The following is a 15473-nucleotide window of genomic DNA, read 5'->3' as shown; positions in this document are numbered from 1 at the left end:
ATTTATTCTGTTTTCTAAAATTTTATCTCTTCCTTTTCTTGTTCTTAGGAAAAATAAAACAACTTTTCCTTATATTCTTCTGAAAATTGTGTGTAGGGGAGCATTACCAAGTGAGAAAAGTATTAATTGATGCATATCAATAAACCTGGGTTTTATCTTGTCTGCCATCATCGAGTTTTGTGATCTTATATAATTACAACTTTTTAGTTATTTAGTTTCTGTACGATAGTGGGATTAGATGTTGATCTGCAAGGTCTCCTCTTGTTCCAACATTCTATGATAGAATTATGGATATCTGAAATGCTATTTCTTTATTGATACAGATCACAACCTCTCTATAACTTTAATAGATACTCTTTGAAAGTTGTTTTAACTGGAAAATTCACTCTGCAATCAGTCTTTTGATAAATCTCTGAGCTAGTTCTTGGATGACAGAGTCCATTGCCTGGTCCAAATAATATTTTGAAAAAAGAAATCAATATCCAGAATGTTGAAATTATTTTCAACTTAACTAGAATTTAATTCAATTCAACAAAAATTTATTGATTACTAATATAATGACAAATGTTTCTGCTCTTAAGAGGCTTTATTCTACTAGGGAGGAAACAACACAGATTAGTCAGTACAAAATAAATATAAAATAATTTTTTGGGAAGTGACATGGCAACTAAGCGAATTGGAAAGACCTCTTGAAGGAGCCAGTTTAGCTGGGTCTAATAGGGTGGTTTAAGATAAAATATTGTGTATAGAATTAGGCCAGTTTGGAGGACAGCCTATTAGGAAGATCATGTGAATTTAGTCTAGAAAGAAATTTTAAAAACTACATTGTCATTTAACCGCACTTTGCCTTTTCTCAATTATAAAATGAGGATAATCTTCCAGGATTGTTGTTAGGATCAAATGAGATTTGTAAAACTCAGCACTGCACTGGTGCTTTGCTTTTTCTTGATTGGATCTTTCTCCAGGTCATGCCTATTAATTGGGAGGGTCCCACAGGGCTCTGTCCTTAGGTACTCTTCTCTATTCCTTACATGTTTTACCTTGATCATTTTATCAGCTTTCATGAATTCAGTTATCCCTGTGGTGATGATTCTCAAATCTTATCTAGCTTTGACCTTTTTGTTGACCTCCAATCGCCTTTCCGATAGCTCAAACTTGAATGTCTTATAGACATCTTAAATTTAACACGTCCCAAATGGAACTCATTTTCTCTTTAAAAGCCTTTCTTCTTCCTAACTTGCCTGTAGTTATTAAAGATACCCTCATTCTCTGTTACTCAGGCTTGCAATCTAGAATTTGATCTCTTCACTCTCTGACTTTGTCATATTCAGTCTGTTGCCATTGGCCTGTTGATTTTGCCTTTGTGACAGCTTTTGCCTTCCCTTTCCCTTTCTCTTCTGACACCACCATCACCCTGGCGCATGTCCTCATTATCTCAGATTTGGACTATTGTAGTAGACTTCTGGTTGTTCTCATTGCCACAGCTCTCTTCCCACTGTAGTCTTATTTCCACTTAGCCATCAGAATGATTTTCCTAAAAAAGCAGATCTGATTGTCACCTTACTCAAACTCCAATGGCTCCTGATTAAATTTAGGATCAGGTATAAAATCTGTTATTCAAAACCATTTATATCCTCCTCTTCCTTTGTTCCCCCCACATATCTTTCTAGTCTTACAACTTATTCATCCCTACATACTCTCTGACTCAGTGATACTGGCTTTCTTGCTGTTTCTTGTACAAGATGCTCTATCTCCAGACTCTCATTTTTATGACTATTTCCTCATGTTTGAAATTCTCTCCCTTTCCCTCTCCCCTTTCCCTTCCCCTCCTCTTCCTCTTCCCACCCTCTTTCTCTCCTCTTCTTCCCCTCCCCTTCCCTTTCCTTTCCCTCTTTCTCCCTCCCTCCCTCTTCCTACCACTCTCTCTACTCCTTCCCTTCCCCCTCCCCCTCTTCTCCCTCCTCCTTCCTTCCTTCCTTCCTTCCTTCCTTCTTCCTTCCTCCCTCCCTCCCTCCCTCCCTCCCTTTCTCCTTTTCTCACTCCCTCCCTTCCTCTCTCCTTTCCTCACTCCCTCTCTTCCTCTCTCCCTCCCTCTCTTCCTTCCTCCCTTCTCCCCTCCCGCCCCCTCCTTCCCTCCTCCCTCTCTCCTTTTCTCTCCCTCCCACCATTTTCTGGATTTAAAGAACCAGCTAATCTTTAATGCTAGTGTCTTCCCTTTATTGATTATCTCTAGTTTATCCATTACATGTATTGTACCTACTTGTTTAGCAATGTCTCTACTATTACATTGTGAGCTTGAGAGCAGGGACTGTTTTGCTTTTGCATGCATCCTTGTCAATGCCTAACACATGGTACTTAATGTGTACTGACAGATGAGTCAAGGTGGAGGAACCATCTTGAGTTTTATGTAGTAACATTTCCCGTCTTTGCCACAAGAGAGCAGTATGATACCAATAACAGAGCATCTTTTCTAATGTTTTCATTTTTAACTGCCTTAAAATCCTAGTCATGGAAAGTCTCAGAGGTTTCCTAATTCAACTTGTATTGGAATTAGAATTCTCTACAATATTTTCCAACATGATCAGCCAGCCTCTCCTTAAATGAAGATTTCCAGGGAGGAGTAAACCATATGATGGCAGTCAATTTTACTTTCAGGAAACTTTAATGTCCTGGAAGTTTATTTTCAATTGAAATCCATTCCTCTGAAACTTCTCCGTTGTTTTTCTATCTCTATGTGGCCCAATAAAAGAATTCTAATTGCTCTTTTCCCTTTAAGACCTTTTCATGTCATTGGAGATAGCTACTAGGTCTTTCCTGAATTACTAGGCTAAAAGTTCTTAGTTCCTCTAATCTTCAAATTTTGTATAGTTCTTTAATCCTCTTTGTCCCTCTCTTTTGTATATGCTACAGCTTGTCAGGTACCTTCCTAAAATGTACTGCTTAGAAATAAAGTGATAGATTTTTAAAATAAGAAAGCAAACACATGAAAACATGTCTAAAGGAAATAGTCAAAGAATTTCCAGCCTGAAAGAAACTTCAGAAGTTACCAACTCACTTCTGAATAAGATTATCATCCAAAACATTTTTTCTTTGAAAGAAACAAAATGAGGAGAAACCTATAAACTTGCCAAATAATTCTTGCCATTTTGGATAGTTCTAATTGCAAGGAAGCTTCCCCTTACATCCTACCTAAATCTGTAACTCCAAATTTTCTACCCATTGTTTTTAGTTCTGCCATCAATGACTTAAGCTGAATGAATTCAACCCCTTTAGTTTATGACATCTTCATAAGCTCAAGATAACTATAATGACCTCTTTTAAAATTTTATTTCCTTTAAAATATAGATCCAACTCCTCTCCTTTGCTGCTCTGCTTAACTCCCTACAAATTGAGAAAGCAAGAAAAAATGAAACCTGTTACAAATGTGCAGAGTTAAGCGAAACAATTGTCCATATTGGCCATATCCTAAAAATCTCTACCTCAATCTGTAGAATCCTTCACTTCTCTGGAGATGGGCAGTATGTTTGATTTTAACCTTCTGGAATTGTAGTAAGTCATTGTGATGATCCAAATTCCTAAAGCCTTTCAAAGTTGTCTATACAACATTGTATATTTTATTCTCCTAGTTCTGTTCACTTCACTCTTATCAGTTTCGAAATTTCTAACATTAATTTGCCACCAAACTTATATTTCATACTTTATTCAGCCATATCCTTATTGATGGCTGATTCTTTGCCACTACAAACAGAATTGTTATAAAATGTGTGTATGTGTGCCTTTTTCCTTGTTCTTTAATCTCTTTGAGGTATAAATTTAATAGCAGGATCTCTAGTCAAAGATTTTATACAAGTTAAAAGTTTTTTGAGCATAGTTCCAAATTATTTTACAGAATGGTTGGACCAGCTCATGGATCTACCAGAAGTGTGGGGGGAAAAAAAAAAAACTAAAATAAAAACCTTGTTTTCCATTCATTCTTCCAGTATGTTTTTTTTTTTTTTTTTTTTTTTGTCACCTTTGCTTACATAATGGGAGTAAGCTGATTGACTTCAGAGTGGCTTTAATTTGTATTTATTATTCATTATTTAATTATTATTCATTTATTTCAGTTTAAGAGTATTTTTTTTCACAAATCTAGTGATAGCTTGAATTTCTCTGAAGACTACCTATCATATCCTTTGATTATTAATTGAGTAAAGTCTCTTTTTACATTTGAATAAGAATTTTATTAATCTTAGAAACTAGACTAAATAAATGCTGCAAAAATATCCTACTCCCTATTTCTTCTAATTTTAGCTTCATTGATTTTGTTTGTACAAAAACTTAAACATTTTTATGTAATCAAAACTGTCCTTTTTACTTTCTATGAGCCCCTCCTCCCATAATTTCTTCATAGAATCATAGATCTGGACAGGAAATTTCTCCCATTTTCTTCAAATTTGTTTCTGATGTTACCCCTTCTTTCTTAATCATATATTTATTTGGAATTTGTCTTAGTAGATGGTGTGAGTTCTTGGTATATACCCACTTTCTGCCAGATTGCTTTCCAGTTTTCTGAAGTTTTTGTCGAGGTGAATTTTTGCCCCAATAATTAGATCTTTGGGTTTATTAAACCCATGAACATTGTATATTGTTGACCCAATCTGTTCCACTGATCAACCTCTCTACTTTTTACCCAGCATCAAAATGCTTAAGAGAATTATGGTTTTGTAGTACAATTCGAAATCAGCTGTTGGTAGATTGTTTTTTTCAAGATTCTTGACTTTTTTGTTTCTCTAGAACTTTTATTTTTTTCTAGCTCCAAAAAGTGATTCTTTGTTAGTCTGATTGGAATGGTATCAAATAAGTAAATTAATTAAGTAACATTGTCATCTTTTCATTGGCTCAACTACTCATGAGCAAAGTATTATTTCTCTGATTATTTAGCTCTGTTTTCACTTGTATAAAGAATGTTTTTGTCCAATATTCATATGATTCTTGTGTTGTCTTGGCAGATTTACTTCCAAGTGATTTTATGTTTCATGTACTTGATTTTTTAAATAGTATTTTTTCCCAAATTGTATGTAAAGGTAGTTTTCAATATTAATTTTTAAAGTAAGATTTTGAGTTCAGATTTTTACTCCTTTCTCCATCCCTAAGATGGCTAGCAATCTGATATAGGTTATATGTGCAATTATGTTAAACATTTCCACATAAGTTATGTTGTTAAAGAAGAAACAGAACAAAAGGGAAAAAGCCCTGAAAAATTAACCTTCCCAAAAAAGTGAAAATAGTATGCTGTAATTGGCATTCAGACTCCTTGTTCTTTCTTTGGAATTCTCTTAGATATTTGTATTACTGAGAAGAGCTATGTCTTTCATAATTGATCATCACACAATATTGTTGTTGTTATGGACAGTTTTCTCTGGTTTTGCTTACTTCACTCAGCATCAGTTTATGTGAGTCCAGGTTTTTCTGAAATTCACCTGCTCATCATTTCATGATATTTATATACTATAACTTGATATATTCCTCAATTAATGGGTATTGCCTAGTTTTTATTTCTTTGCCACCACACTTTTTTGAATATGTAGGTCCTGGTTTTAGCCCTTTAGGCATAGTTGCAAATTCCTCTTTAGAATGGTTGGATCATTTCACACCTCCATCAACAGTACCTAGGTAGTGTTCCAATTTTCCCACAAATTATTTATTCAGCATTTATCATTTTACTTTTTTGTTATATAAATCAATCTGATAGATTTGAGGTGATACATTAAGAGTTTTTGCATTTCTCTAATCAGTAGTGATGTATAACATTTTTTTTTTTCATATGACTACAGATAGCTTTAAGTTCTTCATCTAAAAATTGCCTGTTTTTATCATTTTTATCACCATTTATCATTTGGTCATGTACTTACTTTAAATTGATTTTTTTTTCTCTTTCTGATCTCATTTGTTTTATTGGTATAGCTAGCATTTTTGGCACCATTGAATAGAAGTGGTGTTAATGGGTATCCTTGTTTTACCCCTGATCTTACTGGAAAGAACTCTAGCTTATCTCCATCTCTGATAATGCCAGTTTTTATTCTGAGATAGATATTAGCTTATCATTTTAAGGAATGCTCTATTTATTCCTATGTTTTCTCCTGCTTTTTCCTCCATAAGAATGAATATTATTTCTTGTAAAGTTTTTTTTATAGATTACTATGATCATGTAATTTTTGTTGTCATTACTAATATGTTAAATTGTTACATTTTCCCTAATATTGGATGAACTTTACATTCATAAGTTTACCCTAGGTTATAAGTTCACCCGTCATACTGTGCAGTCTTTGTGATATGTTGCTATAAACTCTGCTAATATTTTATTCCAAATTGTTATATCAATATTCAATTTTCAACATTTACTTTTATAATATTTTAAAAGCATTTTACTTAATAATTTTTGTTGTATTGTGATTGCTAAAAGATGCATTTATTATTTCTACTTTTCTGCATGTTTGTGAAATATTTATACCCCAAAACATGATCAGTTATTGTGACGGTGTCAAATACCACCGAGAAATAGTATGGTTCTTTATATTCCCCACTCTATTCTCTAGAGTAGGGTTGGGGAACATTCAGCCCATGGGTCATATAAGGTCCATGGAATAATTTGTGAAGGTAACTGCAGGTGCTGATGTGCTGAAAAGTAGATATAACAACTTCCAATTGCTTGAATTCTATAATTTGATAATTCTGTATAGTTTATAAATGATATAAATATCCAAATGGCCCTCAGTGGAAAAAAAAATTCCTCACCTCCATTCTAGAGGTTCATCATAGATATTTTTAAATTCTATTCTTCATTCTTTAATTTTTTGTTGGATTTTTTTAGATTTGAGAGGAATAAATTCAGTTCCCATACCATTATAGTTTTAAGTGTTTTTCCCACAGTTCATTTAAATTTTCCTTTAAGAATTTAGATGCTATGTCATTTGATGCATATATTTAGTAGTGATAGTAGAAATCCATTTTCTATGACATCTTTCAGAAAAATATAGTTTTCCTATTCATCTCTTAATTAGGTCTCTTATTTGGTGGCTTTGTGTGGCAATCATGATTGCTATTCTTGTCTTTTTTTTACTTCAACTGAACCAAGATAGATTCTTCTCCAACCTTTTCATTTTAATTCTGTATATACCTTTCTGTTTCAGGTGTGTTTCTTGTAAACTTTTTTGACTTTCATCATCTGTTTTATAAATGAATTTATTCCATTCATTTTCACAGTTTAAATTATTAATTGTAAATTTCCCTCCATACTATTCGCTTACACTTTTCCTTCTGTTTATTTTTTTGCCCCCATCCCCATTTAAGGGTTTTGCTTTGTTTCTGACTAATCCCTTCTTTAATCTTCCCTCTCTATGTCCTTCCTAACCCTCCATCATTTTTCCTTTGTTTTTTTCTATTGTGTAAAAATTTATTTCTATACCACACTGTGGGTAAGTGTGTATTCTTCCCTCTTGACCAATTCAAGATGAGAGTGAGATTCAAATGTTCTCTGGTCTCCCTTCTTTCTTCTTAGTTGTATATTCTACTTTCATACCCTAACAATACTTTCCCTATTTTCCCTCATTCTTCCATGATCTTCCAATGTATTCCTCTTCCTCTTTTTTTCCCTTTCTATTCTTTTTAAAACTTTTTTTCTCTTTATTTTTTTTTAAGATCATCAAAAGTAAGAAAAATACTTTCAAGTCTTCTGTTTATTTAGAGTCCTATCAGAGTTCTGAGAGGCGGCCTGTATCATTTTCTCATGTAAGAATGTAAACAGTTTGCCTTTGCTTAGTCCTTTATGATTACTAGTTCATTTTACCCTTTTTTTCCCCTTAATGCTTCTCATTTGCTAAATTTGTAATTCAGAGGTTCCTCTCAGCTCTGGACTTTCCATTTAGAATGCTTGGAAACCCTTTATTTCATTATAAATTGATGTTTTGTCCCTATGGAATTATATTCAGTTTTGCTGGGTAAGTAATTCAGAAGGTTTGCCTTCTGAAATAGCATATTCTAATCTCTGCTTCTTTATAGTGTTGGCTATTGAATCTATGTTCCTGGGAGTTTACATTTTAGGGTTTCTCTCAGGGACTGGTAGATTTTTTTTTTTTTTTTTTTTTTTGATGTCTGCTTTGTCCTTTGATTCTAAAAGATCTGAACAGTTTTCTTTCAAAATGATGTCTATATACTCTTTTTTTTGTGGGGGAGAGGTCATAGTTTTTGTCATTCAATGTTGCTTAAGTTATCTCTCCTTAATCTATTTTTCAAATCAGTTATTTTTTGCTACTCAATGGTTAATAAATATTAAGCACCTACTATGTGACAGATCCTGTGTTAAGTGTTGGGGATACAAAGAAAGGCATGTGATAATTTTTCTTTTTCTTTCTTTCTTTCTTTTTCTTTTTTTTTTTGGCTGAGGCAATTGGGGTTAAGTGACTTGCCCAGGGTCACACAGGTAGAACATGTTAAGTGTCTGAGGTTAGATTTGAACTCAGGTCCTCCTGACTTCAGGGCTAGTGCTCTATCCACTGTGCCATCTAGCTGCCTTGCATAGGATAGTTTTTGCCTTCAAGGAGTTCAGACAATTCACAAACCTAATAAACTCATAAACTATAAATTATGGAAATGGAAAACAGGAAGTACAGAGAGTAGGGGCATGATGAAATAACTGCAGCCAGATGGAAAATGAGATATGAAATGAGATACCATACCTTTTCTTTTATTTTTTTTTCAGTCTTTTGATTTTGACTAAATATTTCTTGGCTCATGGAGTTATTACCTTCAATTTGACCCATTCTAATTTTCAGCGAGCTTGTTGTACCTCTTATACAAAATTGTTAATTCCCCTTCTAATTCTTTCTCCCATAGTTATAATTTCTTTTTCAGTTTTTTTCCTCCTCTAGCAGTCTATTTTCATTAATACAAACTTTTTTTTAGTTCTCTCTCTCTCTCTTTTTTTTTTTTTTTTGGTGAGGCATTTAGGGTTATATGACTTGCCAGGGTCACACAGCTAATAAGTATTAAATGTCTGAGGATATATTTGAACTCAGGTCCTCCTGACTTCAGGACCAGTAGTCTATCCACTGTGTCATCTAGCTTCCCTTTTAGTTCTTTATAAAACTCTTCTTTCATCTCCACCAGGAATTCTAATTGAACTAGAACACCAAGCTGGGTTTTTCTTGAGTCATTCCTTGTATCTCTTTTGGAGTCATTCTTTTCTTTTGGGGTTGTGTCCTGAGTATTTTTGTCACCATTATAATACTTTATTGTTGGAATTCATGGGAGAGCTATTGGAATACACAGGAACCACCTGGCAGTGGCTGCTGGTGATCTAACCCAGAATGGATCTCCTCTTGTGAGAAGATGATACAAGGAAATTGAGAGGCAGTTGTAACCGCAAAGGCTGCCCTGCAACTCCTTCAGATGCTATGATCCACAGCTATGGAGGTTCTCGGAGATTTGACCTGTTCCATAACACTTTATATTGGGATTCTTTTTCTGTTTTCCTGTGTCTTGATTTGAACTTTATGTTGGGGCAGTTTGGGGCTCTTATGGAGAAAATGACTGTGCTGATCCTGCTATTGCATTCTTTGCATATTGAGTTTTCTATTTCTTCAAGATCTCAGGGACAGCTCGAATGAGATATCCTGCAAATTTTCAGTACTCTTAAAATAGTTTGCTCTAGGGTATAAAGCTGATCTAATAGCAAAATGCCCAAATTTTGATTGGGAAATACAGGAAAAAGGCAGAGTAAATTTTTCAGATCAGGTTACTTAGTCTCTAGGGACTTTGGATAAGATTTGGCCAAGAGCACACATGGAGCTTTTTAGCAGTTGAAAGAGTAAGACTAGGTACTAGGACAGGAAGAGATGCTGGGGAAATCCTGAACTATCTGGGATTAAAGAACAATTGCCATCTGGCAACATACTTCCTAGTTCTGGGTCACAGCTCCATTAGAGTTTGAAGAGGGGACTTATCCCTAGAAATGGCAGATAACAATGGTCACAGGCACTGACTGTGTTTTGATCAAGCCACAAGTCCAGAGACAAAGAAACAAAGTATGGCTCTTATTTCAGGAACAGAGCAGAGACTGTAGCTACCAGTCCAGGCTGAAGCCTGCAGTGGAATAACTAAGACAGAAATCCAAGACCAAAGAGGAGTTTATAATTTGAAACCCTCTCAGAGGATTAATAAATTGTCCAGCAACATGCATCTAGAGCATCCAACCAGGAATAAGCCAGCAGATTCAAAGATGGGGGTTGGATCTTTGCAGAGTTCAAGACCAGGAGGGGAATGTCATTCCAAATTACCTCACTTTGGGATTACTGGAAACTTGCAGGTCTTCAGCCTGAGCTGTGAAAGTAGAAAGAAGAAGATAGAAACTCAATCTAAACCAAAGTTTCTTAAAACTGTGGGTTGCAATCCTATATGGGATTGCATAACTAAATGTGGGGGTCATGACATTATGATTTATAATCAGTAAATGTTTGACTTGTTTATCTCTTTTATATCTATATATCCTAGGCTACATAAAAATTTCTTGAATGCATAGGAGTTGTGAGTGAGAAAAGTTTAAAAAGTCCTGGTCTAGACACCGCCCCCTCCCCCAAAATGTGCAGTTATATATAAAATCCAATGTAAAAAAAGTTGGCTGGAACAGTGCACAAATAACTGAAAAGAATCCAACCATAAGTTCAAAATGCAAACCCAGAAGAAAAGAATGATTCTAAAACAAGTATAAGCAAAACTTAAAAGAAAAATATAGTTCCTATAAGAGAAAAAAGTTAAAAATTATTTTAATAACCAAATGATAACAGTAGAGGAAAAAATGAGAAATGACTAATAAAAATACAAAATGAGAGGGATATAAACATTTTATAGCTTAGAATATGGGATATAAACATTTTATCTAAGAAAATAACACCCTGAAAATTGGAATTGACCAACAGATGCTAAAAGCTCTGAGACATCAAGAAATATTTTCAAAAACCAAAAGACTCAAAAAGAAATAGAAGAAAATATAAAATCTAAATATCTTATACAAAAATAACTGATCTGTTAAATCTATTGAGGAGAGATAATTTATTATTAATTGAACTACCTGAAAGCCATGGCCAAAAAAAAACCCCCCCCAAAAAAACAAAAAACCATGGACATATTTCAAATCATAAAAGAAACAAAGATAGGAAGACCAGTTAGAGTAAGAAGGGATAGAGGAAGTCCATGTGGGAAATGACACAGTTTTAAGGATGGTGAAGAATTGAAGGTATCTGCAAAAGAGGAGGACCCCAAAGGCTTGAATAAAAACTCTGACCTTAATTTTGCCAAAAATGTGACTTAGAATAAATACCAACTAATCTATATATCTAGTTTCCTATATTTTTTCTCCTTTTGCTATTCAAGTTATATTAAACATTTTAATATCCAAGTGTAAGATTTATATTTTACATTTATTTACATTTAGATTTGATCCATTGTTGAGTAGATCATGGAACTATGCAAAGTGCATTAAAATGATTTAGAATCTTTATTTTAAAACACAAATTTCAGTCACTCAGTAAAGATTTATTGAACAACTGTGCCCAGTCCCAGGGATACAAAGAAGGTATTTGTTCTGTCTACAACAGGAACATCAATATACTAAACTATAATCACCAGGATATCTGAATTAAGATTTTTTATAATAGGAATAGGGACATTGTTTGAGTTATCATGTAGAGAGGCATCCTGATGTCACAGAAAGAAGGGTAGGCTTGGAGTCAGGAAAACCAGTTTGAACCTTTACTTGCTGACACTCAGATCAGCTTCCATCTGTCAAACTGGGATAATAATGTCTATAGTACCTAACATAAAGTTGTGAAGAACAACTGAGATAATATTTATAAAGCACAATAAAGTCCCTAAGATGCTATAGATAGGTACATTTACTTACAGGTCATTGTAATTATTATGCTGCAGTTTTCTTAGTTAATCTAACTAATGATTCTTCCATTGTTTCCTTTTTTTTTTTTTTTTTCCACTTTGGGAGTAGAGTGTTCTTCAGCAGGACAATATTTTGGAGCTAATCTGCTTCAGAATGTTCTCCTTAGGTTAAGAGACTGCCTTTGGCTGAAGAGCCCCATTTTAGCAGTCTTAAATCTGCTCTTCCTCTGAGCTAATGTCTGGCTGAGAAGATATATTATAGTCTTTTGGTAGAACTTTGTTTTCTTAGTCTTTGCTAGATGCCTTTAAAAATAAAATAAGGGGGAGTGTAAAGACTTTGTCCTTGTCATCAGTTGACCAATCTATGGGACATCATGATGTGATAGACAGAACTTGAAAGGCTGGAATTATTTAAAGTGATAACCTTTTTGCCTAGACCTATGCTTTTCATATAAATAATCCTGGGTGACCAAAGGATGACAAGGCCTCCAGTAGTTAGAGGCTTCTCTTGCGTTTCTTTTGCTTTAGTAGTAGTTTCCTCCCTTTGCCCTCAAAATTATCCAGCATCCAGTGTGATATAGTGTGATACTGTCATTGCTACCCTTCAAGCTCAAACCTCAAAAGTTTGAGGGCTTAAACTACCTCAATATGCTTCTTCAAAAGCTTGTTAAGTTTTCTATAAACATCTCCAGCTTCCCTTGGCAACCTGTCATATACCTATTGTGTATGATTTATTTACCCATCCCTTGATTCCATTGATTGATTCTCTCTGTAATGAGTTTATTTTTTCAGTATTTTTTGCCTCCCAGTCCCCCTTCTCACATTTTCCACAGGTGAAATCAGGTTACAGTGAGCATCGAGACCTTCTTAGAAAAGAGAAAGAAGTCACTGAAAGGTTTCATGAAGCCCGAGGGTGCTGTGTGTGAAAGGGGGAAGCAGTTGCTTGCCTAGCTTTATGCTGGTTGGTGTTATTTGGGCACTTATAACAGCTCAGAGAAGTGGTGTTAAAGGTTGATTTAATGTATATAAACCAGGTCATTTAGGAAATCAGATAATAGAACCAACTCTCCTTCGTTGGCTGCCTCCCTGAACTGCTGCCCATCAAATGAGAATATCTGTAAAGCACATATGGTGCCTAATATTTGTTGCTTTCCCCCTTCTCTTCCAAACCCATGGTACTTCCTGAAGTACAAGGAGATACAAAAGTATAAGATATGGAACTTGTTCTCTAGAACTTACAGTGAGACTAAATAGTCCATGTCACTTCTAGGCTTTAGAAGCTTCATTAATTCCATCTTGTCTCTGGAAAAAGGAATAAACGTCTATTTGGCATTTAAAATTATTTACGTTATTCCCTTTGACATACTTCATGTTCAGCATAAAGATCTACTTGCTGTTCCTTTTGCACAGCCTTCATAACCTCATGCCTGAACTGCTGATTCGTCTTTGAGTGTCAAGTCCCTTCCCACTCCAGTCCATGCTTCACTTAGCCATCAAGCTGATCTTTCTAAAGTAGAGCTATGATCATGTCACCCTACTATTTAATTCCAGTGACTCTCTCTTAAATATAAAATCCTTTATTTAGCATTCAAAGCCCTTCATAATATGACTCCTCCCTACTTTTCTAGTTTTCTTAACTGTTAATTATTCTGTAATCCACTAGCATTGGTCTCCTTGCTATTCCTCACACAAAATGCATTTTCTTTGCCTGTCCTTCCTGCCTGGAATGCTCTTCCTCATCTATACCTCCTGGCTTCCCGGATTTCAAGCCCCAGCTAAAATCTCACCTTCTACAAGAAGCCTTTCTCAATCATTTTATTTCTAGTAGCTTCCTTCTTTTTGATTATCTCTAATTTATGTTACATATATCTTGTTTATACATAATTATTTTCATGTAATCTCTCTCCATTGAACTGTGAGAATAGGAACTGTCTGACTTTCTTTGTATCCCTAATCCTTAATATAGTGCCTGGCACATAATAGGTGCTTAATAGATGCTTATTGATTGATTGGTTCAATAAGAGTGATAGCTATAGAAATGGAGAGAATGTGATAGACATGAGACATTATGGAGGTAGAGTTGACTGGATGTGTGGAAAGAGTAAAAAGTTGAGGATGACTCAGAAGGTGTGCTTGAAGAGTAATGGGCACTTTTGAGAGAAATATAGAATTCAGAATTAGGGAGGATTTAAGGGCAAAGATAATTGTTCTAAGCATGATAAATTTCAGCTGTCTGAGACATCTAGGTGGAGATGGGTTGAAGATACGTAATTGAATTTTTAAAAGACTAGAGTTATCTGCAGAGTAACCATAAGATCACATCTAGAAAGAGACCTTAAGAGTTCAAACCCCTCATTTTATAGATTTGCCTGAGGCTCAGAGAAGTTATGACAGTTTTATCCAGCTGGTTTCATTCAAATCTAAAGCAAGATTTGAACCCAGATCTTTCAGCTTCATGCTAGTTAAACTCAGAAATTGAGATCAATTGAGGAGAAGGTCCACCAAGGTAGAGCATGGGGAAATACTGATACATACAGAAAGGAATGCAAATGATGCTCCTGTTCCTGTCAAGGAGACTGAGCAGTAATAATATGATAGGTTTAAGAACCAAGAGTGAGAAATTTTAGGAAAATTGTAAAGGGAGAGAGTATATAGAAAGGAAGAGAATGGTCAGCAGTGTTAAATGTTATAGAGAGGTAGAAAAAGTTGAGGATTTAGAAAAGTCTTAGAAATTAAGAGATCAATGGTGACTTTGGAAAAGACTTTCAGTTGAGGGGGTAGTCAGAAGTAAATTTTTGAGGGATAGAGGAGTGGGAGGAGAGAAAATAAAAACAAAGGAATATATATTTTTTTTTAAAATTTATTTGTGAATAGAAGAGAAATAATACTATTTTCAAGCAGTGACAGTCACAGATGAAAGTTTCTTTTAAGATTGGGAGTTACATGAGATTTTTGGAGTTAGTGCCTTTAAGAGAGAAAAGAAAATTTGGAACAGATATTGTAGGGAGTGCAAAAGAGGGAAGATTTAAAGTTTTGCTGGGTAGTACAAAAGGCCCATTTGATACTATTTACCATAAATTTGTAGTTTATCTAATCATTATACGTGGGTGACCTCTTCCTGCAATGTTCTAGCATGAAAATAGAGATGGCAGATGGAGGGAATAATCCAAGGTTGAAATTTGGAAAATGGTGAGCCATGGTAGGATCTGGGGAGACAATGAATTCAAAAGTAGAGGATAATCTAAGAGTGTCTGGCACATCACATAATCTTAATTAATACCTGACTTGACTTGGTTAGCTATAGCGTCAAGATTTTAAAGGGAATAAAAAGAGACCAAGTAATAGGTGACATTTTAGGATTGTGTGGAATGATTGGAAACTGAGAATAAGGGTTAAGATAGAGAGGATGGAAAAATAAGAGGGAGTAGTATAATTTGCTCTTTGTCCTCTCTTTACCTTTTTCCTACTTCTGTTGCCAGTTAATTTGTTGGTTTTCCTGTATAATGACTACCCAGTTGCTTTTATTACATCATCATCTCTCTCCT

This window comes from Antechinus flavipes, chromosome 4 (assembly GCF_016432865.1).
Source record: "Antechinus flavipes isolate AdamAnt ecotype Samford, QLD, Australia chromosome 4, AdamAnt_v2, whole genome shotgun sequence".
NCBI classification, from domain to species: Eukaryota; Metazoa; Chordata; class Mammalia; order Dasyuromorphia; family Dasyuridae; genus Antechinus; species Antechinus flavipes.
Note: the sequence above shows the minus strand (reverse complement) of the source record.